Source organism: Cherax quadricarinatus, chromosome 59 (assembly GCF_038502225.1).
Source record: "Cherax quadricarinatus isolate ZL_2023a chromosome 59, ASM3850222v1, whole genome shotgun sequence".
Lineage (NCBI taxonomy): Eukaryota > Metazoa > Arthropoda > Malacostraca > Decapoda > Parastacidae > Cherax > Cherax quadricarinatus.
Window position 1 is genome coordinate 24,539,274 of NC_091350.1, and position 27,909 is coordinate 24,567,182.

Genomic DNA, 27,909 nt, shown 5'->3' on the forward strand with positions numbered 1-27,909 from the left:
CCAAGGTCTTTCTCCCTGAGTGAGGTCTGTAGTCTTTGTCCACCTAGCCTATACTCTGTCTTCGGTCTTCTTTGCCCCTCCCCAATCTTCATGACTTTGCATTTGGCTGGATTGAATTCGAGAAGCCAGTTGCTGGACCACATGTCCAGCCTGTCCAGGTCTCTTTGCAGTCCTGCCTCATCCTCGTCCGATTTAATTCTTCTCATCAACTTCACGTCATCTGCGAACAGGGACACTTCAGAGTCTATTTCTTCCATCATGTCGTTCACATATGTCAAAAATAGCACTGGTCCTAGAACTGACCCCTGTGGAACCCCGCTCGTAACAGGCGCCCACTGTGATACCTCTTCACGTACCATGACTCGTTGCTGCCTCCCTGTCAGGTATTCCCTTATCCATTGCAGTGCCCTCCCTTTTACGTGCGCCTGATCCTCCAGCTTCTGCACTAATCTCTTGTAGGGAACTGTGTCAAAGGCCTTCCTGCAGTCTAGGAAAACACAATCTACCCACCCCTCTCTCTTGTGTCTTACTTCTGTTACCTTGTCATAAAACTCCAGGAGGTTTGTGATACAAGATTTGCCTTCCATGAACCCATGCTGGTTTTCATTTATAATCTTGTTCCTTTCCAGGTGTTCGACCACTCTTCTCCTGATAATCTTCTCCATGACTTTGCACACAATACATGTCAGGGACGCAGGTCTGTAGTTTAGTGCCTCGTTTCTGTTTCCTTTCTTAATTATGGGGACTACATTAGCTGTCTTCCATTTCTCAGGTAGTTGCCCAGTTTCAAGGGATGTGTTGAAGATTGTGGTTAGAGGCACGCACAGCATCTCTGCTCCTTCTCTAAGGACCCATGGGGAGATGTTGTCCGGTCCCATCGCCTTTGAGGTGTCAAGGTCACTTAAGAGCTTCTTCACCTCCTCCTCAGTTGTTCGTATGTCATCCAACACTTGTTGGTATATTCCCTCTTGATGTTCCCATCTGTGCTGTCTTCCCACAGCCCTTCCTGTCTCTACTGTAAAAACTTCCTTAAATCTCCTGTTCAGCTCCTCACATACCTCCTGATCATTTCTTGTGAGTTCTCTACCTTCTGTCCTTAATCTGATCACCTGGTCTTTGACTGTTGTCTTCCTCCTGATGCGGCTATACAACAGTTTCGGGTCAGTCTTGATTCTCGATGCTATGTCATTTTCATACTGTCGCTGGGCCTCCCTCCTTACCTGTGCGTACTCATTCCTGGCTCTGCGACTGATCTCCCTATTTTCGTGTGTTCTCTGCCTTCTGTTCTTTTTCCATTCTCTATTGCATTTTGTTTTTTACCTCCTTACACCATCGGGTAAACCAGGGGCTCGTTCTGGTCTTCCCGTTGTTACTGTTGTCCTTGGGAATAAACCTTTCCACTGCCTCCTTGCATTTTGTTGTTACATATTCCATCATTTCATTTACTGGCTTTCCTGCCAGTTCTCTGTCCCACTGGACCTCCCGCAGGAAGTTCTTCAACCCTATGTAGTCCCGTCTTTTATAGTCAGGCTTTTCCCATTCAACTCCTGTTATTCTCTCCACTTGCAGCTCTACCATGTATTCAAAGAACAGAACCACGTGGTCGCTAGCTCCTAGGGGACTCTCATACTTGAGGTCCTCAATATCTGAGCTGCCCAGGGTAAACACAAGGTCCAATCTTCCTGGTTCATCCTCCCCTCTCACTCTGGTAGTGTCCTTAACATGTTGGTGCATGAGGTTTTCCAGCACCACGTCCAACATCCTGGCTCTCCATGTTTCGGAACCCCCATGTGGCTCCAGGTTTTCCCAGTCAATCTCCCTGTGGTTGAAATCCCCCATATCCAGCAACTTTGCTCTGCTGGAGTGATCTCTTCTTGCCACCTCAGCAAGTGTGCCCACCATTGCTCTGTTGCTCTCTTCATATTCCTCTCTTGGCCTCCTGCAGTTCTGTGGTGGATGATACATCACTGCAATGACCACTTTGTGTTCCCCAGACTGAAGTGTACCTCGAATTTCCATCTTTTTTTTACGAGCAGAGCAACCCCACCTCCCCCCCTGCCCCTTCTATCTTTCCTCATGATCTGGTATCCTGGTGGGAAGATTGCATCTGTTATTGTCTCCATGAGTTTTGTTTCTGTAACTGCTATGATGTCTGGGGACTTCTCATTGATTCTTTCTTGCCATTCCTCATGTTTATTCGTTAATCCATCTGCATTTGTGTACCAAACCTTCAACTTCTGTTCTAATACTGTAACTGTGGTGCGGGGGGTAGAAACAGAGGGATCGGTGTGTGATGGTTGGTTTGGATTGTTCAGTTGCCTTGGGGGTGTCGTGGCTGGAGTCCTTCTGCAGGTGTTTCTGGGGGGTGCGCTTGTCCTTCCATTTGATCCTGGATTATTCTGCTCTCCTTTTTCATTTCCTCCCATTTCTCCTTTCGTTTTTGAACTCTCTCTTTTATTGTCTTCCTTTCGTCCTGTGTTCTGTCTCGATCGAGGTACACACTCCGGAACTCCTGCTTGCCTCTCAGCCGTGCTTTCTACTGCAGGATCATGGTTCGGGTTGATTCTGCCTTGAAAATTACTTTGAGAGGCCGATTCCTTTTCTTTGTGAACCACCCAATTCTCCGAAAATTTGCCACCTGGGTCATGTCCCCCTCGCCTATCACCTTCATGATATCTTCAATCGCTTTTTTCTCCTCCTGCTTTCTTTCATCATAAGTTTCCCCTTTAGCTTCGTCTAGCCCATAGACAAACACGGATCTTTCCCTTTCCACCTCACACTGTGACTCCCATTGCATCCTCTGATGTGTTTTAGTTCCTTCCCGTGGAGTGTTCCTTCCTTCAGTCCCTTCCCTAGTTATGGCCCCTATGCTTCTTGGTTTATCCTTCCTGCTCACCTGCTCCTGGCCCCCACAGGTATCTGGTAAGGTCCTTGCACATGTCCTACTTCCTTCAATGTCTTCCAACCTCTCATTCTGTCCTAGTGTGCTCCCTGTCTTTGTTTTGGCCCCATGTGGGTTTGACAGGACCTCTGCATACAGTTTAGTTTCCATGCTTCCTTCAGACCTGTTGTCTGTGTTTGATGTAGCCATTGCCGATGCTACTTCTGTAATATCTTTGTCTCTGTGCTGTTTCAGATGTCTCAGCTCCTCTTCTAATCTCTCTATCTTGATTTCTGCTGCTCTGGCCTGTTGCTTCCACCTTCTGCATTCTGCTGCTAACTTCTCTTCCATCTTCCTTTCCAGCTCATCTAGTCTCCTTCCCCAGTCTTCCTCCCTTTTTTTGAGCTCTACCTCCCATTGCTCCCTCCCAGATTAGTCCTTGGAGCCCCTTGTCCTCATCCTGGTTAGGGGGAGGGGAATAGATGATTAGGAGAGGGGATGGATGGTTTTAGGGGAGGGGGAGGATGGTTATTGGAGGGGAAGAGATAGTTGGGGGAGGGGGTTAGATGGTTTGGGGGAGAGAGGGGCTGGATGGTTAAGGGGGAGGGGGAGGATGGTTATTGGAGGGAGGTAGTTGGGAGGGTTAGACGATTTGGGGAGGGGTTACGTGGTTTGGGGGAGGGGTAGGTGGCTAATGTGAGGTGGTTAGGGAAGGGGGAGAGGTGGTTAGGGGAGGGGGGGTACGTGTTTGTGTCAAGTGTTTGTGTCAAGTGGTGAAGGGTGTGTGGGTGAGTGTGTGTGTGTGTGTATGTGCGTGTGTGTGTGCGTGTGTGTGTGTGGTGTGTGTGTGTGTGGTGAGTGGGTGTGGTGTGTGTGCGTGGTGTGTGTGTGTGGTGTGTGTGTGTGGTGTGTGTGTGTGTGTGTGTGGGGTATGTGTGGTGTGTGTGTGTGTGGTGTGTGTGTGTGTGGTGTGTGGTGTGTGTGTGTGGTGTGTGTGTGTGGTGTGTGTGTGTGTGGGGTGTGTATGTGTGGTGTGTGTGTGTGTGTGTGGTGTGTGTGTGTGTTGGGTGTGTGTGCGGTGTGTGTGTGTGGTGTGTGTGTGTATGTGTGTGTGTGTGTGTGTGTGTGTGTGTGTGTGTGTGTGTGTGTGTGTGTGTGTGTGTGTGTGTGCTTGTGTTTGTGTGTGTGTGTGTATGTGTTTATGTATGTATGTATGTGTGTGTATGTGTGTGTATGTGTGTGTGTGTGTGTGTGTGTGTGTACTCACCTAGTTGTACTCACCTAGTTGAGGTTGCGGGGGTCGAGTCAAAGCTCCTGGCCCCGCCTCTTCACTGGTCGCTACTAGGTCACTCTCCCTGAGCCATGAGCTTTATCGTACCTCTGCTTAAAGCTATGTATGGATCCTGCCTACACTACATCGTTTCCCAAACTATTCCACTTCCTGACTACTCTGTGGCTGAAGAAATACTTCCTAACATCCCTGTGATTCATCTGTGTGTTCAGCTTCCAACTGTGTCCCCGTGTTGCTGTGTCCAGTCTCTGGAACATCCTGTCTTTGTCCACCTTGTCAATTCCTCTCAGTATTTTGTAAGTCGTTATCATGTCCCCCCTATCTCTCCTGTCCTCCAGTGTCGTCAGGTTGATTTCCCTTAACCTCTCCTCATAGGACATACCTCTTAACTCTGGGACTAGTCTTGTTGCAAACCTTTGCACTTTCTCTAGTTTCTTTACATGCTTGGCTAGGTGTGGGTTCCAAACTGGTGCCGCATACTCTAGTATGGGCCTAACGTACACGGTGTACAAGGTCCTGAACGACTCCTTATTAAGATGTCGGAATGCTGTTCTGAGGTTTGCCAGGCGCCCATATGCTGCGGCAGTTATTTGGTTGATGTGCGCTTCAGGAGATGTGCCTGGTGTTATACTCACCCCAAGATCTTTTTCCTTGAGTGATGTTTGTAGTCTCTGGCCCCCTAGACTGTACTCCGTCTGCGGTCTTCTTTGCCCTTCCCCAATCCTCATGACTTTGCACTTGGTGGGATTGAACTCCAGGAGCCAGTTGCTGGACCAGGTCTGCAGCCTGTCCAGATCCCTTTGTATTTCTGCCTGGTCTTCGATCGAATGAACTCTTCTCATCAACTTCACGTCATCTGCAAACAGGGACACCTCGGAGTGTATTCCTTCCGTCATGTCGTTCACAAATACCAGAAACAGCACTGGTCCTAGGACTGACCCCTGCGGGACCCCGCTGGTCACAGGTGCCCACTCTGACACCTCGACACGTACCATTACTCGCTGCTGTCTTCCTGACAAGTATTCCCTGATCCATTGTAGTGCCTTCCCTGTTATCCCTGCTTGGTCCTCCAGTTTTTGCACCAATCTCTTGTGTGGAACTGTGTCAAACGCCTTCTTGCAGTCCAAGAAAATGCATCCACCCACCCCTCTCTCTCTTGTCTTACTGCTGTCACCATGTCATAGAACTCCAGTAGGTTTGTGACACAGGATTTCCCATCTCTGAAACCATGTTGGCTGTTGGTGATGAGATCATTCCTTTTCTAGATGTTCCACCACTCTTCTCCTGATAATCTTCTCCACGATTTTGCATACTATACATGTCAGTGACACTGGTCTGTAGTTTAATGCTTCATGTCTGTCTCCTTTTTTAAAGATTGGGACTACATTTGCTGTCTTCCATGCCTCAGGCAATCTCCCTGTTTCGATAGATGTATTGAATATTGTTGTTAGGGGTACACATAGCGCCTCTGCTCCCTCTCTCAATACCCATGGGGAGATGTTATCTGGCCCCATTGCCTTTGAGGTATCTAGCTCACTCAGAAGCCTCTTCACTTCATCCTCGGTTGTGTGCACTGTGTCCAGCACTTGGTGGTGTGCCCCACCTCTCCGTCTTTCTGGAGTCCCTTCTGTCTCCTCTGTGAACACTTCTTTGAATCTCTTGTTGAGTTCTTCACATACTTCACGGTCATTTCTTGTTGTCTCTCCTCCTTCCTTCCTTAGCCTGATTACCTGGTCCTTGACTGTTGTTTTCCTCCTGATGTGGCTGTACAACAGTTTCAGTTCAGATTTGGCTTTCGCTGCTATGTCATTTTCATATTGTCTTTGGGCCTCCCTTCTTATCTGTGCATATTCGTTTCTGGCTCTACGACTGTTCTCCTTATTCTCCTGGGTCCTTTGCCTTCTATATTTCTTCCATTCCCTAGCACACTTGGTTTTTGCCTCCCTGCACCTTTGGGTAAACCATGGGCTCATCCTGGCTTTTTCATTATTCCTGTTACCCTTGGGTAGAAACCTCTCCTCAGCCTCCTTGCATTTTGTTGCTACATATTCCATCATCTCATTAACTGGCTTCCCTGCCAGTTCTCTGTCCCACTGAACCCCGTTCAGGTAGTTCCTCATTCCTGTGTAGTCCCCTTTCTTGTAGTTTGGCTTCATTCGTCCTGGCCTTCCTGCTTCTCCCTCCACTTGTAGCTCTACTGTGTATTCGAAGCTTAAAACCACATGGTCACTGGCCCCAAGGGGTCTTTCATATGTGATGTCCTCGATATCTGCACTACTCAAGGTGAATACTAAGTCCAGCCTTGCTGGTTCATCCTCTCCTCTCTCTCTTGTAGTGTCCCTTACGTGTTGGCACATGAAGTTTTCCAGTACCACCTCCATCATCTTAGCCCTCCATGTATCTTGGCCCCCATGTGGGTCCAAGTTCTCCCAATCGATCTCCTTGTGGTTAAAGTCACCCATGATCAGGAGCTTTGCCCTGCATGCATGAGCTCTTCTGGCCACTCTAGCCAGTGTGTCAACCATCGCTCTATTGCTCTCGTCGTACTCTTGCCTTGGCCTCCTGCTGTTCTGTGGTGTGTGTATGTGTGTACTCACCTAGTTGTACTCACCTAGTTGAGGTTGCGGGGGTCGAGTCCGAGCTCCTGGCCCCGCCTCTTCACTGATCGCTACTAGGTCACTCTCCCTGAGCCGTGAGCTTTATCATACCTCTGCTTAAAGCTATGTATGGATCCTGCCTCCACTACATCGCTTCCCAAACTATTCCACTTACTGACTACTCTGTGGCTGAAGAAATACTTCCTAACATCCCTGTGATTCATCTGTGTCTTCAGCTTCCAACTGTGTCCCCTTGTTACTGTGTCCAATCTCTGGAACATCCTGTCTTTGTCCACCTTGTCAATTCCTCTCAGTATTTTGTATGTCGTTATCATGTCCCTCCTATCTCTCCTGTCCTCCAGTGTCGTCAGGTTGATTTCCCTTAACCTCTCCTCGTAGGACATACCTCTTAGCTCTGGGACTAGTCTTGTTGCAAACCTTTGCACTTTCTCTAGTTTCTTCACGTGCTTGGCTAGGTGTGGGTTCCAAACTGGTGCCGCATACTCCAATATGGGCCTAACATACACGGTGTACAGGGTCCTGAATGATTCCTTATTAAGATGTCGGAATGCTGTTCTGAGGTTTGCTAGGCGCCCATATGCTGCAGCAGTTATTTGGTTGATGTGCGCTTCAGGAGATGTGCCTGGTGTTATACTCACCCCAAGATCTTTTTCCTTGAGTGAGGTTTGTAGTCTCTGACCCCCTAGACTGTACTCCGTCTGCGGCCTTCTTTGCCCTTCCCCAATCTTCATGACTTTGCACTTGGTGGGATTGAACTCCAGGAGCCAATTGCTGGACCAGGTCTGCAGCCTGTCCAGATCCCTTTGTAGTTCTGCCTGGTCTTCGATCGAGTGTATTCTTCTCATCAACTTCACGTCATCTGCAAACAGGGACACCTCAGAGTCTATTCCTTCCTTCATGTCGTTCACAAATACCAGAAACAGCACTGGTCCTAGGACTGACCCCTGCGGGACCCCGCTGGTCACAGGTGCCCACTCTGACACCTCGCCACGTACCATGACTCGCTGCTGTCTTCCTGACAAGTATTCCCTGATCCATTGCAGTGCCTTCCCTGTTATCCCTGCTTGGTCCTCCAGTTTTTGCACCAATCTCTTGTGTGGAACTGTGTCAAACGCCTTCTTGCAGTCCAAGAAAATGCAATCCACCCACCCCTCTCTCTCTTGTCTTACTGCTGTCACCATGTCATAGAACTCCAGTAGGTTTGTGACACAGGATTTCCCGTCCCTGAAACCATGTTGGCTGCTGTTGATGAGATCATTCCTTTCTAGGTGTTCCACCACTCTTCTCCTGATAATCTTCTCCATGATTTTGCATACTATACATGTCAGTGACACTGGTCTGTAGTTTAATGCTTCATGTCTGTCTCCTTTTTTAAAGATTTCGACTACATTTGCTGTCGTCCATGCCTCAGGCAATCTCCCTGTTTCGATAGATGTATTGAATATTGTTGTTAGGGGTACACATAGCGCCTCTGCTCCCTCTCTCAATACCCATGGGGAGATGTTATCTGGCCCCATTGCCTTTGAGGTATCTAGCTCGCTCAGAAGCCTCTTCACTTCTTCCTCGGTTGTGTGCACTGTGTGTGTGTGTATGTGTGTGTGTGAGTATGTGTGTTTGTGTGTGTGTGTGTGTGTGTGTGTGTGTGTGTGTGTGTGTATGTGTGTGTGTGTGTATGTGTGTGTACTCACCTATTTGTATGTGTGTGTGTATGTGTGTGTGTGTGTGTGTGTGTGTGTGTGTGTGTGTGTGTGTGTGTGTGTGTGTGTGTGTGTGTGTGTGTGTGTGTGTACTCACCTATTTGTGGTTGCAGGGGTCGAGTCCTAGCTCCTGGCCCCGCCTCTTCGCCGGTTGCTACTGGGTCCTCTCTCTACCCGCTCCATGAGCTTTATCATACCTCGTCTTAAAACTATGTATGGTTCCTGCCTCCACTATATCACTTTCTAGGCTATTCCACGGCCTGACAACTCTATGACTGAAGAAATACGTTCTCAGGTTTGCCAGGCGCCCATATGCTGCAGCAGTTACCTGGTTGATGTGTGCTTCCGTAGACATGCTCGGTGTTATACTCACTCCAAAATCTTTTTCCTTGTGTGTGTGTGTGTGTACTCACCTAGTTGTACTCACCTAGTTGAGGTTGCGGGGGTCGAGTCCGAGCTCCTGGCCCCGCCTCTTCACTGATCGCTACTAGGTCACTCTCCCTGAGCCGTGAGCTTTATCGTACCTCTGCTTAAAGCTATGTATGGATCCTGCCTCCACTACATCGCTTCCCAAACTATTCCACTTACTGACTACTCTGTGGCTGAAGAAATACTTCCTAACATCCCTGTGATTCATCTGTGTCTTTAGCTTCCAACTGTGTCCCCTTGTTACTGTGTCCAATCTCTGGAACATCCTGTTTTTGTCCACCTTGTCAATTCCTCTCAGTATTTTGTATGTCGTTATCATGTCCCCCCTATCTCTCCTGTCCTCCAGTGTCGTCAGGTTGATTTCCCTTAACCTCTCCTCGTAGGACATACCTCTTAGCTCTGGGACTAGTCTTGTTGCAAACCTTTGCACTTTCTCTAGTTTCTTTACGTGCTTGGCTAGGTGTGGGTTCCAAACTGGTGCCGCATACTCCAATATGGGTCTAACGTATACGGTGTACAGGGTCCTGAACGATTCCTTATTAAGATGTCGGAATGCTGTTCTGAGGTTTGCTAGGCGCCCATATGCTGCAGCAGTTATTTGGTTGATGTGCGCTTCAGGAGATGTGCCTGGTGTTATACTCACCCCAAGATCTTTTTCCTTGAGTGAGGTTTGTAGTCTCTGACCCCCTAGACTGTACTCCGTCTGCGGCCTTCTTTGCCCTTCCCCAATCTTCATGACTTTGCACTTGGTGGGATTGAACTCCAGGAGCCAATTGCTGGACCAGTTCTGCAGCCTGTCCAGATCCCTTTGTAGTTCTGCCTGGTCTTCGATCGAGTGTATTCTTCTCATCAACTTCACGTCATCTGCAAACAGGGACACCTCAGAGTCTATTCCTTCCTTCATGTCGTTCACAAATACCAGAAACAGCACTGGTCCTAGGACTGACCCCTGCGGGACCCCGCTGGTCACAGGTGCCCACTCTGACACCTCGCCACGTACCATGACTCGCTGCTGTCTTCCTGACAAGTATTCCCTGATCCATTGTAGTGCCTTCCCTGTTATCCCTGTGTGTGTGTGTGTGTGTGTGTGTGTGTGTGTGTGTGTGTGTGTGTATGTGTGTGTGTGTGTGTGTGTGTGTGTGTGTGTGTGTGTGTGTGTGTGTGTGTGTGTGTGTGTGTGTTCTCACCTAATTGTGGTTGCAGGGGTCGAGACTCAGCTCCTTGCCCCGCCACTTCACTGAGTGCTACTATGTCCTCTCTCTCCCTGCTCCATGAGCTTTATCATACCTCATCTTAAAGTTATGTATGGTTCCTGCCTCCACTACCTCACTTGCTAGGCTATTCCACTTCTTCACTACTCTATGACTGAAGAAATACTTCCTAACATCCCATTGAGTCATCTGGGTCTTCAACTTCCAATTGTGTCCCCTTGTTTCTGTGTCACCTCTCTGGAACATCCTGTCTCTGTCCACCTTGTCTATTCCACGCAGCATTTTGTATGTTATTATCATGTCTCCTGTAACCCTTCTGTCCTCCAGTGTCGTCAGGCCGATTTCCCTTAAACTTTCTTCATGGGACATTCCCCTTAGCTCTGGAGTTAACCTTGTCGCAAACATTTGCACTTTCTCTAATTTCTTGACGTGCTTGATCAAATGTGGGTTCCAAACAGGTGCTGCATACTCCAATATGGGCCTGACGTACACAGTGTACAGTGTCTTGAACGATTCCTTACTAAGGTATCGGAACGCTTTTCTCAGGTTTGCCAGGCGCCCATATGCTGCAGCAGTTATCTGGTTGACGTGTGCCTCCGGAGACATGTTCGGTGTTATACTCACCCGAAGATCTTCCTCCTTGAGCGAGGTTTGCAGTCTTTGGCCTCCTAGTCTATACTCCGTCTGCGGTCTTTTTTGCCCTTCCCCGATCTTCATAACTGCATTTGACGGGGTTAAATTCGAGAAGCCAGTTGCTGGACCAGTTGTCCATCCTGTCCAGATCTCTTTGAAATCCTTCATGATCCTCATCTGATTTAATTCTACTCATTAACTTCACATCATCTGCGAACAGGGACGCTTCTGAGTCCAACCCTTCCATCATGTCATTCACATATACCAAAAATAGCACTGGTCCTAGGACCGATCCCTGTGGAACCCCGCTCGTCATAGGTGCCCACTGTGATACCTCATCACGTACCATGACTCGTTGTTGCCTCCCTGTCAGGTATTCTCGGATCCATTGCAGCACCCTTATTGTTATACACGCCTGATCCTCTAGCTTCTGCACCAATCTCCTCTGAGGAGATTGGTGCAGAAGCAGTCCAAGAAGATGCAATCAACCCACCTCTCTCTCTCGTGTCTTACTTCTGTTACTTTATCATAGAACTCCAGTAGGTTTGTGACACAGGATTTGCCTTCCATAAATCTATGCTGGTTGGCGTTTATACTCTTGTTTCGTTCCAGGTGCTCCACCACTCTCCTGATAATCTTCTCCATTACTTTGTATACTACGCACGTCAGTGACACTAGTCTATAGTTTAGTGCCTCTTTTCTGTCTCCTTTTTTAAATATGGGTACTACATTTACCATCTTTCATGCCTGAGGTAGTTGCCCAGTTTCAAGGGATGTGGTTAGTGGCACACGGGGAGATGTTGTCTGGTGTGTGTGTGTGTGTGTGTGTGTGTGTGTGTGTGTGTATTCATTCATGCATGAATAATTGTGCGCTGATGAGTAAGTGTGGGTGTGTGTATGTTTGTGAGTACGTGTGTGTGTATCCATATAGTATGTTCCGTATACTGTCTACCTACGGCTACCTAGCGTGGATGCATGTGCAAGTCATGCTAGCTCACCCTGTCTGTGCATGTTCATGAGGCGTTTCTTGCGTGTCTTCCTGTTACAATTCTTTTAAACTGGCAAGTTTTTTGAGCATTGGTGCTAGCTAGGGATCCACTACACTCACCTAGCAACATACACAGGCAGATTATGTTTACCTCTTGCTGATCCATAACATTTCTTTGATACGCACAAATATAGTTAGAATAATAATAATATTAATAATAATATTTTTATTTTTATAGGTACATGTACAAGGTATACAGGTTTAGCTGACATCAATGACATAAAAGTATATAGAAAGCCTCTTGTTATGCAGAATATATCGGGAAAATTTGGTCAATTTTGTTCAAGGATGCGACCCACACCCGTCGACTAACACCCTGGTACTGATGGGTGAACATGGAGAGCAAGTGTCTTATAGAAACACGTCCTGTTTTCCAGCCGTATCGGAGATTCGAACTCCGGACCTCAGTGCGTGAGCTGGGTGCGGCAACGATCTAGCTACATTTCTTGAGTTGCCTGGCGCAACCCACTTGCGTCACAGCAGGTTATTGTAACTTTTATTTCTCATTCCTTACCTCGTGTTCATTTTCACACACTCTGTACCTTCATTATCTTTCACAACTGATCAGTTTATCTTCTTTTTTCCCCCATTTAGCAACTTTATTTCTCATTAAGGTTTCCCTAACGGCTCTGTTATAGTGATGGCAATGTGACTGTGACTCACACTGGTTGATTCTTCACCTTCTATCCTCACATCCTTCCTTATGCTCACCGAATTGACTGATACCAAGATAAGCCACTTCTTTAACAATAGTTTAGAGGCAGTGTTTTGCTATCTCTTTAGAGGCAAGAATATCAGCGGTAAGTGAAAAAAAAAACAGACGAATGAAGTTGTGTGTGGCGTGATAGATGACCACCACCTCGTTCTGCTCTATTTTTGGCAGCAAGGATCGAGTCATAGCTCCTGGCCTGTGCTTGTGTGTGTGTGTGTGTGTGTGTGTGTGTGTGTGTGTGTGTGTGTGTGTGTGTGTATGTACTCACCTATTTGTGGTTGCAGGGGTTGAAACTCAGCTCCTGGCCCCGCCTCTTCACTGACCGCTACTAGGTCCTCTCTCCCCCTGCTCCATGAGCTTTATCATACCTCGTCTTAAATATATGGTTCCTGCCTCCACTACCTCACTTTCCAGACTCTTCCACTTCCTGACAGCTCTGTAACTGAAGAAATACTTCATAACATTCCTTTGACTAATCTGAGTCTTCAACTTCCAACTGTGACCCCTTGTTTCTGTCTCCCATGTCTGGGACATCCTGCCTGTCCACCTCGCAATATTTTGTCCACTTCACAATATTTTGTACGTCGTTATCGTGTCTCCCCTAACCCTCCTGTCCTCCAGTGTCGTCAGGCCTATTTCCTTTAACCTTTCTTCGTAGGACATTCCCCTTAGCTCTGGACATAGCCTTGTTGCAAACTTTTGCAACAAGGAGCTAACCTTGTTGCAAACTGGTACTGCATACTCCAGTCTGGGCCTGACGTACAATTCTTTACTGAGGTACTGGAACGATATTCTCAGGTTTGCCTGGCGTCCATATGCTGCAGCAGTTGTGTGTGTGTGTGTGTGTGTGTGTGTGTGTGTGTGTGTGTGTGTGTGTGTGTGTGTGTGTGTGTGTGTGTGTGTATTCGTGATTACTGAGGCAATCTTCAAGTTTTAACTTATCAGGAGCTCAGGTATTAAATGGAATATGGCGTGCAGAAATGAGGTTACTTCAGTGCTCTGCTGTCATAAATATTGACAAGAAGACTTTCTGAACACGCATAGTGTCTCTGAGCAATGTTGCAATCAGGAGGTTGGGGAGAGGTGAGGACGGGGTGCAGCGAAGGTTTGAAGGTGAGGTGCAGCCGAGTGCTGAAGGTGGAATGAGGTGGTGGAGAGATGGGGCGAGATTAGCGTGAAGATTTAATGATGGTCGGGTGAAAGTAAGTTAAAAGTGGAGTGTAGGTGGGATGACGGGGTTTCTAGAGTTGGGTGGATGTTGGGTGAAGTTGAGTTCCGTGAAGGTGGGCTGTTGGTGGAGCTAGGATGGGGTGATTACTGGGATAGGGGTGGGGGTGAGAGTGTTGCGATGGTGGGGTATGAATAGTGTGAGATGGTAAATATTGGGAAATGGTGAGCTGAGGAAGGGGAAAGGATGTGAGTAATGGTGCATTACGGGTGGAGTGAGAGTACGATGATACTGTCCACAAGACTTTCTTATTTCTCTAATAAGCTAATTACGAAGAAGGAAAAACTGTCCACTCTCCATAGTACGAATAATTATGAGTTATATAGATGTTTGTGGCAAGGATAGGATAGCAGAAGGCTCTTTCACCATCCTCCACTCTCACTACTAGGATGGAAACAAGGGGAAAATACGCCACGTACCCTATTAAAAAATGGCATGGCATTAACAGGTGAGATGAAAGTGGATGTGGGAATGATTTACCACTACCTCTGTTTATTATTATTTGTCTTACTGTAAATGTTCGCAGCCACACACACAAATGTGGGTTCAACTTCTAGTTAACACTTGTTCAACTTCCGGATACTGTATTGCAGGCGGACAAACACCACTACTAGTGCTACCACTACTGTGCAGAGCTGAGAATAGTGGCATTACAGAAAGAGGTCGCTACTAGCGGAGCTACGTTTTTAGTAATGGTAGCGGCGCTTCGTTATTACCAGAAGTTGTGATTATATTAGTGTCGCTAATATTTAAAACATGTCCCAACTGTTTCTCACTCGTCGCCAGTCTTTCCATTAGTTGTATACAAAAGTGTTCAACCCTCTATTTACCAACTAGCGTTTGTCACTACCTTCAACGGGCCTCAACGTGTTTGTGACAGTACTTGCTGCTCTGCTAGAGAAAGATTGTGGGTAATCCATAACTTTACGGGGCGATTAACATTTGCAAGTGGATTTGGTAGCGAACTACTACACCTTCGTTAAGTTTTCGTAAAGTAAATTGTTGTTTTAGAGTAGTACAGGTTTGTTAAAATGGCGTCAACTTGTGTTACTACGAAGGGTGATATAGAACTATAAAATACTGACTCTGAAACATAGACAAGTAATGGCTATACATAAGTAAGCAAATTAATCACATCTATTTCCATTACGAGTTATTCAGTTATGAAATACTGTTAATTAGGCTATATATGAAGTGTTAAATATCAAACAAGAAATGTTTTACTATTTGCTGAATCATATGGACAAATCATAGCCACTCAATAAAAGTTGGTGTATTCGTTAAAGCCAAATTCCCCAAGAAAGGTTATAAAAACCAGAATTTTTCTTAGGAAAGCATTCCAGTGAAAAGCTGCAAGTAATCCAGCCATCCATCAGTACATCTATGCATGGAAATAGTCACTCACACATACCATACCACGGGTGGGGTTAGACCCCGAGATCAGAGAGTCACAAAACTCCAGACCGTCGTGTTAGCCCCTGGACCAGCTAGCCACAATAAGATTCATCCAACTAGGTATATTTCTACACCATAGGAAGGTTAGCACAGGCACCTCTGTGACCACAAATGCAAGTTTTTACAAACGAATCTCCAGCTAGCGTGGCCGTGACGAACTCTAGCTCAAGTCCCCTCAAACCCATGAACATGACTCACGAGATCGTAATGACACGATTGCAAACAAACCATACCACGGGTGGGGGTTAGAACCCGCGATCAGAGAGACTGAAACTCCAGACCGACGCTAACGCGTCGGTCTGGAGTTTCAGTCTGGAGTTTCAGTTTGGAGATTCAGTGGTTAACGCGTCGGTCTGGAGTTTTGTGACTCTGATCGCGGGTTCTAACCGTGCTCGTGTTATGGTTTGTTTGCAATCGTGTCATTGCGATTTCGTGAACCACTCAGACATGTTCTATAAACTTATCCCGGATCTAATCTTTGATGAAATATATATTCCGGATTAATAAGAGCACTGTCGATCAAGACAACGATGGCTTATATGATGTGTAAACAGAAAGTGATGGAGAGGCGAATGTATGTGCAACCTTCTCTAGTATGGGTGGAAAGTGTGAGCTGACCGTCAGGAAAACCTCGTCAGTGTTGATGAGGTTTACTAGACTGATAAAAACTAGATTTCATCGTAAGTTTGATTAATGATATGTTGAAATTATTTCAAACGGATTCGGGCGAATGCGTGGATACCAGAAGGGTTAAACAGTTACGTGATTACACCAACCCATGGTAAGCCAAGCCAACCCATGGCAAGACAAGCAACCCATGGTAAGACAAGCCATCCCATGGTAAGACAAGCCAACCCATGGTAAGACAAGCCAACCCAGAGTAAGACAAGCCAACCTATGGTAAGACAAGCCAACCCAGAGTAAGACAAGCCAACCTATGGTAAGACAAGCCAGCCCATGGTAAGACAAGCCAACCCATGAAAAGCCAAGCCAACCCATGGCAAGACAAGCAACCCATGGTAAGACAAGCCAGCCTATGGTAAGACAAGCCAACCCATGGTAAGACAAGTCAACCCATGGTAAGACAAGCCAACCCATGGTAAGACAAGCAACCCATGGTAAGACAAGCCAGCCTATGATAAGGCAAGCCAGCCCATGGTAAGACAAGCTAACCCATGGTAAGACAAGCCAACCCATGGTAAGACAAGCCAACCCATGGTAAGACAAGTCAACCCATGGTAAGACAAGCCAACCTATGGTAAGACAAGCCAACCCAGAGTAAGACAAGCCAACCTATGGTAAGACAAGCCAGCCCATGGTAAGACAAGCCAACCCATGGTAAGACAAGCCATCCCATGGTAAGACAAGCCAACCCATGGTAAGACAAGCCAACCCAGAGTAAGACAAGCCAACCTATGGTAAGACAAGCCAACCCAGAGTAAGACAAGCCAACCTATGGTAAGACAAGCCAGCCCATGGTAAGACAAGCCAACCCATGGTATGACAAGCCAACCCATGGTAAGACAAGCCAACATCTTACCAGAAGATATCAGGAACACTGCTGGAACAAGTGTTGAAGCCTTCAAGAGGAAACTAGACAAGAATCTTCACCAGGTGCAAGATCAATCAGGCTGTGATGGATATGTGGGGCAGCGGGTCTCCAGTAGAAACAGCCTGGTTGACAAGGCGAGCACCAGACGAGCCTGGCCCATAGCCGGGCTCAGAGAGTAGATATACTCTCGAAATTCTTCAAAGGTATATCAAAGGTATGGTAAGACAAGCCAACCCATGGTAAGACAAGCCAACCTATGGTAAGCAAGCCAACCCATGGTAAGACAAGCCAACCTACGGTAAGACAAGCCAACCCATGGTAAGACAAGCCAACCTATGGTAAGACAAGCCAACCCATGGTAAGACAAGCCAACCTATGGTAAGACAAGCCAACCCATGGTAAGACAAGCCAACCCATGGTAAGACAAGCCAACCCATGGTAAGACAAGCCAACCTATGGTAAGACAAGCCAACCCATAGTAAGACAAGCCAACCCATGGTAAGATAAGCCACCCCATGGAAAGACAAGCCAACCCATGGTAAGAAAAGCCAACCTATGATAAGAGAAGCCAACCCATGGTAAGACAAGCCAACCCATGGTAAGACAAGCCAACCTATGGTAATACAAGCCAACCCATGGTAAGATAAGCCACCTCATGGAAAGACAAGCCAACCTGTGGTAAGACAAGCCAACCCATGGTAAGATAAGCCACCCCTTGGTAGGACAAGTCAACCTATGGTAAGACAAGCCAACCCATGGTAAGACAAGCCAACCCATGGAAAGACAAGCCAACCTGTGGTAAGACAAGCCAACCCATGGTAAGATAAGCCACCCCTTGGTAGGACAAGCCAACCTATGGTAAGACAAGCCAACCCATGGTAAGATAAGCCATCCCTTGGTAGGACAAGCCAACCTATGGTAAGACAAGCCAACCCATGGTAAGATAAGCCACCCCTTTGTAAGACAAGCCAACCTATGGTAAGACAAGCCAACCTATGGTAAGATAAGCCAACCCATGGTAAGACAAGCCAACCTATGGTAAGACAAGCCAACTTATGGTAAGACAAGCCAACCTATGATAAGACAAGCCAACCAATGATAAGACAAGCCAACCTATGGTAAGCAAGCCAACCCATGGTAAGACAAGCCAACCTATGGTAAGACAAGCCAACCCATGGTAAGACAAGCCAACCCATGGTAAGACAAGCCAACCTATGGTAAGACAAGCCAACCCATGGTAAAACAAGCCAACTCATGGCAAGACAAGCTATTCCATGGTAAGACTAGCCGTCCCATGGGAAGCCAACCCATTCCATGATAATTCAAACCATATCATGGTAAGACAAGCAACTCATGGTAAGAAAAGCCATCCCTTGTTAAGACAAATCATTCCATGGAAAGACAATTCATCCCATAGTAACACAAGCCAACCCATGGTGAGACAAGGCAACCAGTAGTTCCCAGCATCTGCAGATCGCACGCTTGCTCACACCAGTGATCAAGTCATCAGGGTTCCTGCAGCTTCCAGGTGTGTGTGTGTGTGTGTGTGTGTGTGTGTGTGTGTGTGTGTGTGTGTGTGTGTGTGTGTGTGTGTGTACGTGTCTGTGTGTGTACGTGTACTCACCTAGTTGTTGTTGCAAGGGTCGATTCACAGCTCCTAGCCCCGCTTCTTCACTGGCCGCTATTAGGTCAGTCTTCCTACTTCATGAGTTTTATCATATCTCTTCTTAAAGCTAAGTATGGATACTGCCTCCACTACATCACTACCTTGACAATTCCACTTCCTAACAACTCTGTGACTGAAGAAATGCTTCCTAACATCTCTGTGATTCATCTGAGTCTTCAATTTTCAACTGTGACGCTTTTTTGCTGTCCCATCTCTGTAACATCCTGTCTCTGTCCACCTTGTCATTCCTCTCAGTATTTTATATGACGTTATCATATCCCCCTATATCTCTTGTCCTCCAGTTTCGTCAGGTCGATTTCCCTTAATTAACCTCTCCTCGTCAGACATACCCCTTAGCTCAGAGACTAGTTTTTTTGCAAACATTTGCACTTTCTCTAGTTTCGTTACATGCTTGTCTAGGTGTGGATTCCAAACTGTTGCTGCATACTCCAATATGGGTCTAAAGTGCACGTTGTACAGGGTTATGAACGATTCGTTATTAAGATGTCGGAATGCTGCTCTTAAGTTTGTCAGTCGCCCATATGCTGCAGCAGCTATTTGGTTGATGTGCGTCTCAGGAGATGTGCCTGATGTTATATTCTCCCCAAGATAATTTTCCATGAATGATGTGTGCAGTCTTTGGCCCCCGGCCTAGATTGTACTCCGTCTGAAGTTTTTTTTTGCCCTTCCCCACTCTTCATGACTTTGCACTTGGTGGGGTTGAACTCCAGGAGCCACTTGCTGGACCTGGCCTGCAGCCTGTCCAGATCTATTTGTAGTTCTGCCTGGTCTTCGTCCGATTGAATCCTCCTAATCAACTTCACATCATCTTCAAACAGGGACATTTCGGAGCCTTTTTCTTCTGTCATGTTGTTCACAAATACCAGAAACAGCACCGGTCCTAGGACTGACCCCTGTGGGACCCCGCTGGTCACAGGTGCCCATTTGGACACGTACCATGAATCTCTGCTGTTTTCCTTATAGGTATTCCTTGATTCATTGCAGCGCCTTCCTTGTTATACCTGCCTGGTCATCCAGCTTTTGCATTAATCTCTTGTGTGGAACTGCGTCAGACGCTTTTTTACAGTCCAAGAAAACGCAATCTACCCACCCCTCTCTCACTCTTGTCTTACTGCTGTCACCCTGTCATAGAACTCCAGAAGGTTTGTGACACAGGATCTCCCGTCCCTGAAACAGTGCTGGCTGTCGCTGATAAGTTCTTTCCTTTCTAGGTGCTGCACCAATCCTCTGATAATCTCTATGACTTTGCATACTATACATGTCAGTGACACTGGTCTATAGTTTAAGGCTTCGTGTCAGCCTCCTTTTCTAAAATTTGGTACTGCATTTGCTGTCTTTTGTACCTCAGGTAATAGCCCTGTTTCGATAGATGTGTTGAAGATTGTTGTTAGTGGTACACATAGCACCTCTGCTCCCTCTCTCAAGACCCATGAAGAGGTGTTATCCAGCCCCGTCGCCTTTGAGGTATCTAGCTCGCTTTGCAGCCTCTTCACTTCTTCCTCGGTTGTATGTATTGTGTCCAACACTCGATGGCGCACCCCACCTCTCTGTCTTACTGGAGTCCCTTCTGCCTCCTCTGTGAACACTTCTTTGAATCTCATGTTGAGCTCCTCACATACTTCGCAGTCGTTTCTTGATATCTCCCCTTCCTTCCTCAGTCTGAGTACTTGGTTCTCGACTGTTGGTTTCCTCCTGATGTGGCTGTACAACAGTTTCGGGTCAGATTTAGCTATCGCTGCCATGACATTTTCGTATTGTAGTTTGGCCTCCCTCTTTACCTCAGCATATTCATTTCCGGCTCTACGACTGCTCTCCTTATTCTCCTGGGTCCTCTGCCTTCTATACTTCTTCGATTCTCCAGCACACTTGGTTTTGGTCTCTCTACACCTACGGGTGAACCACGGGCTCATACTTGCTTTCTCGTTATTTGTTACCCTTGGGTACAAGCCTCTCCTCAGCTTGCATATTATTGTCACATATTCCATCATCTCGTTTCCTGACTTCCCTGTCAGTTCTCTGTCTCACTGGACCCTATGCAGGAAATTCTTCATGCCTGTGTAGTCCCTTCATTTGTAGTTTGGCGTCATTCGTTCTGCCCTTCCTGCTTCCCTCTCCACTTCTAACTTTACTATGTATTCGAAGTTCAGAATCACGTGATCACTGGCCCCGAGGGGTCTTTCATATGCGATGTCCTCGTTATCTGCATTACTTAAAGTGAAAACTACTTCCAGTCTTGCTGGTTTAACCTGTCCTCTCTCTCTGGTAGTGTCGCTTAGGTGTGGGTACATGAGGTTTTCCAGTACCACCTCCATCATTATAGCCCTCCACGTTTCTGGGCCCCTATGTGGCTCCAGGTTTTCCTGCGAAGAGGCACCTGTGGCACGAAGAGGCATTTGTGTGTGTGTGTGTGTGTGTGTGTGTGTGTGTGTGTGTGTGTGTGTGTATACTCACCTATTTGTACTCACCTATTTGTGGTTGCATGGGTCGAGTTTTAGCTCCTGGCCCAGCCTCTTCACTGGTTGCTATTGTGTGTGTGTGTGTGTGTGTACTCACCTATTTGTACTAACCTATTTGTGGTTGCAGGGGTCGATCCATAGCTCCTGGCCCCGCCTCTTCACTGATTGCTACTAGGTCCTCTCTCTCCCTGCCCCATGAGCTCTATCATACCTCGCCTTAAAACTGTGTATGGTTCCTGCCTCCACTACGTCACTTTCTAGGCTATTCCACTGCCTGACTACTCTATGACTGAAGAAATACTTCCTAACATCCCTTTGATTCATCTGAGTCTTCAACTTCCAATTGTGACCTCTCGTTTCTGTGTCCCATCTCTGGAACATCCCGTCTTTGTCCACCTTGTCTATTCCGCGCAGTATTTTATATGTCGTTATCATGTCTCCCCTGACCCTCCTGTTCTCCAGTGTCGTCAGGGCGATTTCCCTCAACCTTTCTTCGTAGGACAATCCCCTTAGCTCTGGGACTAGTCTTGTTGCAAACCTTTGTACTTTCTCTAATTTCTTGACGTGCTTCACCAGGTGTGGGTTCCACAATGGTGCTGCATACTCTAGTATGGGCCTGACGTAAATGGTATACAGAGTCTTGAACGATTCCTTACTGAGGTATCGAAACGCTATCCGTAGGTTTGCCAGACGCCCGTATGCTGCAGCAGTTATCTGATTGATGTGCGCCTCTGGAGATATGCTCGGTGTTATACTCACCCCCAGATCTTTTTCCTTGAGTGAGGTTTGCAGTCTTCGGCCATCTAGACTATATTGTGTTTGAGGTCTTCTTTGCCCTTCCCCAATCTTCATGACTTTGCATTTGGCAGGGTTAAACTCAAGGAGCCAGTTGCTGGACCAGGCTTGTAGCCTGTCCAGGTCTCTTTGTAGTGCCTGATCTTCGTCCGATTTGATTCTTCTCATTAACTTCACATCATCTGCAAACAAGGACACTTCTGAGTCTATCCCTTCCGTTATGTCATTCACATATACCAAAAACAGCACAGGTCCTAGGACTGACCCCTGTGGAACCCCGCTTGTCACAGGCGCCCACTCTGACACCTGGTCACGTACCATGACTCGTTGTTGCCTCCCTGTCAGGTATTCTCTGATCCATTGCAGTGCTTTTCCTGTTATGTGTGCCTGATCCTCTAGCTTTTGCAGTAACCTCTTGTGAGGAACTGTGTCGAAGGCCTTCTTGCAGTCCAAAAAATGCAGTCTATCCACCCCCCTCTCTCTTGTCTTACTTCTGTCACCTTGTCATAAAACTCCAGTAGGTTTGTGGCACAGGATTTTCCTTCCCTGATACCGTGCTGGTTGCCAATTATACACTTGTTTCTTTCCAGGTGCTCCACCACTCTCCTCCTGATGATCTTCTCCATGACTTTGCATACTATTCACGTTAGTGATACAGGTCTGTAGTTTAATGCCTCCTGTCTGTCTCCCTTTTTAAAAATTGGGACTACATTTGCCATCTTCCATACCTCAGGGAGTTGCCCAGTTTCAATGGATGTGTTGAAGATCTTTGCTAATGGCACACACAGCATCTCTGCTTTCTCTCTTAGGACCCACGGAGAAATGTTGTCTGGTCACACTGCCTTTGATGTGTCAAGTTCACATAGCAGCTTCTTCTCCTCTTCCTTGGTTATATGTACCTTATCCACCATTTGTTGGTGTTCCACCCTGTTCTGATTTCCTGGGCTTCTACTGGTTTCCGCTGTAAATACTTCTTTAAATCTCGTTTTGAGCTCCTCACATACCTCTCGGTCGTTTCTTGTGAACTCCCCATCACCATTCCTCAGTCTGATTACCTGGTCCTTGACTGTTGTTTTCCTCCTGATGTGGCTATACAACAGCTTCGGGTCAGACTTGACTTTCGATGCTATATCATTTTCATATTGTCGCTGAGCCTCCCTTCTTATCTGTGCATATTCGTTTCTGGCTCTTCGGCTGATCTCTTTATTTTCCTGAGTTCTCTGTCTTCTGTACCTTTTCTATTCTCTAGTACACCTAGTTTTTGCCTCCCTACACCTTTGGGTGAACCAAAGACTCGTTCTGTTCATCCCATTATTTCTGTTTCCCTTGGGAACAAACCTCTCCTCTGCCTCCTTGCATTTTGTTGTCACATAGTCCATCATTTCTTGGACTGGTTTTCCTGTCAGTTCCCTCTCCCACTGAATGTCTTGCAGAAAGCTCTTCATGCCTGAGTTGTTCCCCCTTTTGTAGTTTGGTTTTTCCCATCCTATTCCTGCTACTCTCTCCACTTGGAGCTCAACTCAAGGTGAATACAAGGTCCAGTCTTGCTGGGTCATCCTCACCTCTCTCTCTGGTGGTGTCTCTATCACGTTGATGCATGTGTGTGTGTGTGTGTGTGTGTGTGTGTGTGTGTGTGTGTGTGTGTGTGTGTGTGTGTGTGTGTGTGTGTGTGCGTATGTGTGTGTATGCATGTGTGTTGTTACTCAAACATTTGTACTCACATATTTGTAGTTGCAGAGGTCGTGTCGCAGCTCTTGGCTGTGCCTCTTCGCTGCTTGCAACTAGGTCCACTCTTTCCTTGCTCTAAGAGCTTTGTTGTACCTCTCCTTAAACCTGTTAATGGATCCTGCTTCACCTACATTACTCTCTAGATTGTTCATTTTCCTGAGAACACTAGCGTTGAAGAAATACTTCCAACATCATTGTTACTCATCTGAGTTTATCTCCCAGTTTTGGCCCCTTGTTCTTATATCCCATCTCCGAAACAATCTGGCCCTGGCCACCTCGATAAATTCTCTCAGTATTTTATACACTGTTATTATGTCTTCCTCGCCCTAAATTTCCTCCAGTGTCGTCGGGTTGAGTTCCCTTAACCTCATCTCATAGGACAAACTCTTTAGCTCCGGAACTAGTCTCGTTGCAAACTTTTGCACTTTCTTTAATTTCTTGACGTGTTTGACTAGGTCTGGGTTCCATACTGGTGCCACATATCCCAATATGGGCCTGACGTACACGGTGTAGTGTCGTAAATGACTCTTTACTTAGATGTCGAAACACTTTTAGGATTACCAGACGCTCATATGCAGCAGCAGTTATTTGGTTGATGTGCACCTCAGAAGATATTTTCGTTTTAATTAATGATTACCCAAAAATCATTTATTTTGAGTGAGGTTTTATGTCTTTGACCTCCGAGCATGTATTCTACATGCGGCCTTCTTTGTCCTTCCCCGAAGCTTCATGACTTTCCATTTGGTAGAGTTATCCTCCACAAGCCATTTCTCGTACCGGGACTGCAACCTGTCCGGATTCCTTTGTAGCTTTACCAGATCCTCGTCCGGTTGAATTCTCCGCATTAGTTTCACGTCGTGTGCCAACAGGGAAACCTTTGAATCCTTCCGTCATGTCATCCACATATATCAGAAACGGTACTGGCCTTAGGACTAACCTTTGTGGAACCCCACTCGACACATGCACCTAAGGTGAAAACTCGGAACATACCATTACTACTTGTTTTCTTCCTTTTAGGTATTCGCTGATCCATTGCAATGCTTTTCCTGCTATATCTGCCAGCCCTTCTAGCTTTTGTAGCAATCTCTTGTGTGGAACTATGAAGAAAGCCTTCTTACAATCCAAGAAAATGCAGGCGAATATGAAGTCCAGCCTTGCTCGATCGTCTTCCCTTTCTCTGGTCGTGTTACAAGAATGTTGGTGCATGAGGGTTTCCAGTAACGCTTCCAGCATCTTAGCCGTTCCTATTTCTATTCCCCCATGACGCTCCAGATCTCCCCAGTCGATCTCTTCAGCTAGTGTTTTTACCATTGCTCTGTTGTCTGTTGTTCTCATCATATTCTTGTCTTGGCCTCTTGCTATTCTGTGGTGGGTTGAACATCACTGCTATCATCACCTTGGGGCTCCCAATCTGATGAGTTTCTACTATGTAATCACCTTCTTTCTGTCTATCGATGCCTTCTCCTCCTTATTTGTTATTCCATTTACATTGGTGTACCATACATTCGGTCTCTTTTCCGATACTGTATCTTGAGAGGTGGGGTGATGATTGGTGTGGGCCGGCGGAGTTGGAGGCAGAGCAGGATATCAGGAAAGGCTGCTGTGAAAGTGGTGTTTGAACTTTGGTGGTCCTCCTGTGGCTCGGCTTCCTTACCTGTCTATCTTTGTCTTGTCTCTCCTTCTTCTCCCTTGTATCTTTGTATCCTCCCTCTTTATTTCTCCTGTTCTATTCACGTCCTCTCACGTTCGAGGTACACTCACTGGTATAGCTGTGAGCTTTTTTTCTAAACCCTGGTTTCTTCTGCAAGATCTTGTTTCTTACCATTTCTGTCATGAATGTCAATTTGACTGGGCAATATTTTCCTTTTCAATATTTCTCAATTCTTTGAAAAAAATTCTGCTTAGTCATATTCTTCTCTACTCTTTGTTTGATATTTTCAGTATCTTTTATCACCCCCTGTCACCTGACTACCATACGCGAAAGCTGAGTTATCTTCTCTAACGTCATCCTCTGTCTTTCTTAAACATTCTTTCTGCTTCTGAAATTATTGCTGTAAACAATGAGGATTCTAAATCCTCTGAAGGTGTCGGGTAAGCCGCAGTTTTTCCGGACAAAAGTATTCAAGTTTATTTAATAGATTCAGCCAGTAGTTTCACAGTCGAGTTATAGGCAGTTCTCATGGCTATCATACCCATCATTCGTAGTCGTATCAGACTCCAACAGTGAATTATAGGGTATTCAGAAATTTGATTCGTTTTATCCCATCATCATACGTATACATTTCCGATTATTTCTGGGTAATACATAAGCAGACTCTGCCGCTCTGTCGGCAGGTATTTCTTTCCCGCACTATTTTGCGTTAATCTCTCAATAACTCGGCCACAGTTGGTAACAATGAGAGTCAGCGTTGGTGAACAATAATTTTGTTTACAACAAACCGTTTTTGAGTTTTTGGCTAGGTCTTTTTATAACCGTTGTTGTATTTTGGAGACTGTGCTCTTCCTTCTTCATATCAGCCACACAGGTTTTACTCATGGGTCTCTCGTGGAAAAGCATTCAGCACCGCTCTGTGGGATTACTAAGTTACGTTGTCAGTTCATCTGTCCATCAGCAAGCAAACAGAATTCTCTTCCCACGCCTCCATCACCCAGATGTTCTTCATTACCTGACCCCCTGGTTGTAAGTTCCGACGTCTCCATCACCCGGATGTTCTTCATTACCTGACCTCCTGGTTGAAATTTCCGACGTCTCCATCACCCAGATGTTCTTCATTACCTGACCCCTTGGTTGTAAGTTCCGACGTCTCCATAACCCAGATGTTCTTTATTACCTGTTCCCCTGATTGAAAGGACCGACGTCTCCATCACCCGGATGTTCTTCATTACCTGATCCCCTGGTTGAAAGGACCGACGTCTCCATCACCCGGATGTTCTTCATTACCTGATCCCCTGGTTGAAAGGACCGACGTCTCCATCACCCGGATGTTCTTCATTACCTGATCCCCTGGTTGAAAGAACCGGCTTTGGTACAGTCTCTCTCACACTTTTCATCAGAAACCAACTTGTTGCACCAACTTTGAACATATTTTACCCAGAAAACTCTAAACTTCTCCCAATAAGCTCACTCTTGCTCACTCCTGCCTGCCCTCAACCTATTCCTTCACGTCACACCCTCCAGCGCTCCATGATCATTTTTTTTTTTTTTTTTTTTTGGATTTAACGTTCAGTTTCATTATTACTACTTGTTTCCCTGAATCCCATTAATGGTAAAAGTTTGATGCCGATTAGAAAAGGCATTCTCCAGTAATTGATCTAAATCCAACGATTCCATTTTGTAATTATTTTAGTAAAATTTAAAATTTCGACCAACTCAGAATAATTTCATCGGGTATCATGCTTGAAGATTGAGACACTTATGCAGCATATGGGAATCTTTATTCAGGAAACGTTTCGCCACACAGTGGCTTCATCAGTCCAATACAAAGAGGAAGGCGTAAGGAGAGGAGGAGAATGAGGTAATCAGTCCCTCAACCTGGAGTCGATGTGTTCAGTCCATTCAGTCCATCAAGATTGATGGCCTGAACACATCGACTCCAGGCTGAGGGACTGATTACCTCATTCTCCTCCTCTCCTTACGCCTTCCTCTTTGTATTGGACTGATGAAGCCACTGTGTGGCGAAACGTTTCCTGAATAAAGATTCCCATATGCTGCATAAGTGTCTCAATCTTCAACTTGTCGGTTTTTCAAACCATTCATCACGGGTATCATGCTTCTTGAAGAATGCATCTGGATCAATAATTATTTGAAGTTAGTCAGAAGAAGTATTCTTTAATTGTTGAATATAAATGGAAAATACTAATTATTTACTAATATTGGCAAACTGGGACCAATGTAAGTCAATAGAAGTCACATCATTGGTGAAAATTTGAGTCCGATCAGAAGAATCATTGGCAAATTATGTCCCGTAGCTCGATTGCTAGTGCAATCAGCTCACACTCTGACGTCAGGGGTTCGAATCACCTCCGGTACGGCTGGGAAACATTAGGGACGTGTTTCCATAAGACACCTGCTGTCCCTGTTTACCCATCAGTGTAAAATGGGTACCTGGGTGTTAGTCGACTGGTGTGGGTCGCATCCTGGGGCAAAACTGACTTAATTTGTGGGAAATGCTCAGCATAACAAGCAGCTTTCTATATAGAAGTATGTTACTGATGTCAGTTATGGTCTGTATACCTTGTACCTTGTACATGTACTGGTAGAATATAAAGATATTATTATTATTATTATTATTATTATTTTTATTATTATTATTATTATTATTATTATTATTATTATTATTATTATTATTATTATTATTATTATTATTATCATTATTATTATCATTATTATTATTATTATTATTATTATTATTATTATTATTATTATTATTATCATTATTATTATTATTATTATTATTATTATTATTATTATTATTTTTATTATTATTA